The 2,569-nt window shown below is 37.6% G+C and overlaps 1 pseudogene; it reads left to right on the top strand.

Annotated features, from left to right (window-relative positions):
- Window positions 1-1,699: 1,699 nt before the first annotated feature.
- LOC145120301 (secreted RxLR effector protein 161 pseudogene) lies at window positions 1,700-2,272 on the top strand (annotated as a pseudogene).
- The last annotated feature ends 297 nt before the right edge of the window (window positions 2,273-2,569 follow it).

Consider the following 2,569-nt stretch of genomic DNA (forward strand, 5'->3'; position numbering starts at 1 on the left):
TGTTGCTATAAGATTAGAGTATTGGATTAAACCCACGCTCACTTGGATCGCTTCATGGATTTTATCACGAGTGATTGGTGAGACGATAATATCTTATATTCTTGAAACCGAGATGTATGAGTTGTATTCTGCAAGTCAGTTGCACATTGATAATATGTAAATGCACCAGTAACTTGGTGTTATAAAACATATTGTTGTGTGTGATTTGATTAGTAGGAACAAGCGAGCATTGAGTCAAAGTTTATCCGTTCCTTTTACCCAAAGTGGGATAAAAGCGATATCTGTAGGCCCCTCGATGATTTAGTGATGACACCCTAAGCGCTTGGCCAAGCCGGGACTGAGTTGATATGTTCAATTGTAGTATGTTGTCAGTCGTCATAAATCAGGAATCGGGAAACAACACATGAACATAGAGTATGATTAAAATCCATGTCTCAGTTCATATGATATCTAGAAAGGAGGAATATATGATCCCTTATCTAAAGGACACGTTTCTGATAAGATCAGAGTTGACAGCGGCTTTTGAAAGCTACGATTGCTGATCAGGTTTGAAGTCATACGTAATATAGTTGTTAGACTTATCCAAGTGGGAGACTGTTGGATTAGTGTCTAAGTCCATAACTATTTTGGTATGTACTTGACCCGATTATGATCATGGTCCTTTTGGGTTGCCTTTACCATAGCAACTTGTAGGATGAATTATGGAGAGATAGGATTAATTATGATTTATTAATATATTATGAGAATAATATATTAAAGGAGAAATCATATTGTTTAATTAATATTGGTCAAGAATTAATTGAGAATTAATTTTGTGGTCAAAATAGATTAATTAAACTTAGGGGACTGGAATTGTAATTATAAGATAATTGCATTTGGGCTATGGATCACCTTGGAATATAGGTTGGACGAATTCTATGGGAAGCCCATAAGGAATTCGTCCAAGGGATGTTCTAAAAAGAGTCCATGGGCTGCTTAGGGCTTAAGCAGTCAGATTAGGGTTTCCTAGTTGAAAACCCTAATGGCCTAACTATATAAGGACCCTTAAGGCCCCAAAAACGTGGGGAATGAATCCCATAGGGTTTCTGCACGTTTTTGTGCCTCTCCTTCTCCTCCTTCTTCATCCTTATTGCTTATGGTGTTTGTAATTATAAGATAATTGCATTTGGGCTATGGATCACCTTGGAATATAGGTTGGACGAATTCTATGGGAAGCCCATAAGGAATTCGTCCAAGGGATGTTCTAAAAAGAGTTCATGGGCTGCTTAGGGCTTAAGCAGTCAGATAAGGGTTTCCTAGTTGAAAACCCTAATGGCCTAACTATATAAGGACCCTTAAGGCCCCAAAAACGTGGGGAATGAATCCCATAGGGTTTCTGCACGTTTTTGTGCCTCTCCTTCTCCTCCTTCTTCATCCTTATTGCTTATGGTGTTTGTAACTCCATTAGAGGTACAACATTTGAGGCTCTAAGCTTTCAGAAGTAAAGATCAAGAGGAATTGAGATTGTTATTGCTACATAACAATCAAGGTAAGATCTAAATCCTATTCTTATGTTAATAATGATTATCACATGCTAGATCTAGGGTTTGTTGATTTGGTATTCAATGTTGTATGTTTAATTAGAAAACCTAGATCAAAGCAATTAGGGTTGCATGAACACCATAGGAATGATGTTATGCTCAATATCCATCAGTATGCCATGACAAGTACCAGACCTGATATTGCTTTTGATGTGGGTAAGTTGAGCAGGTATACTAGTAATCCAAATGCTCAACATTGGAAAGCGGTAAATAGAGTGTTTAAGTATCTCAAAGGAACTATGGATTATGGTTTGAGCTACTTAGGGAGTCCTTCGGTTTTAGAAGGTCATTCGGATGCAAGTTGGATAACCAACATGGAGGACCATTCCTCAACTTCTGGTTGGGTATTCTTCCTTGGGGGAGGTGCCATTTCTTGGGCTTCCAAGAAGCAATCTTGCATTACAAACTCGACAATGAAATTCGAGTTTGTTGCGTTAGCAGCTGCTGGTAAAGAAGCATATTGGCTAGGGAATTTAGTCTATGAGATTCCTTTGTGGTCTAAACCGATAACACCTATTTTTATCCTCTGTGATAGTGCAGCCGCTTTGGCTAATGCATATAGCCTTTCCATCTTTCCAAAACACCACATCATTCCAGAATCTCCAAATATACCATATCATCGTACACAAATCTTTGTCCACTGCCGTTTTCTTCTTAGAATTCATTATACCATTATCAAGAAAGGAAAATAAATCTTGAACCATCTCAACATCAAAACACCCCATATCAAGCCAAGAAAAAATTACATTCCATGTTCTATATGCCACTTCACACTTGACAAAGGGGATGATCAAGATGTTCAACATGCAACTCACAAACTGTACATAAGATAGAAGGAACATCCAAATTCCAGTTTTCTAAATTAGTTTGAGTGGGAATTCTATTCAATAACACTTGCCATATAATAATAATTACCTTTCTTAGAACAAATTGATTCCACCAAGTTTTCATACCTAAAGAAGGCAAAATAGCATCATCAATCTACCTCC

The sequence above is a fragment of the Lactuca virosa genome, chromosome 1, assembly GCF_052849685.1.
Source record: "Lactuca virosa cultivar CGN04683 chromosome 1, Lactuca_virosa_CGN04683_v6, whole genome shotgun sequence".
NCBI classification, from domain to species: Eukaryota; Viridiplantae; Streptophyta; class Magnoliopsida; order Asterales; family Asteraceae; genus Lactuca; species Lactuca virosa.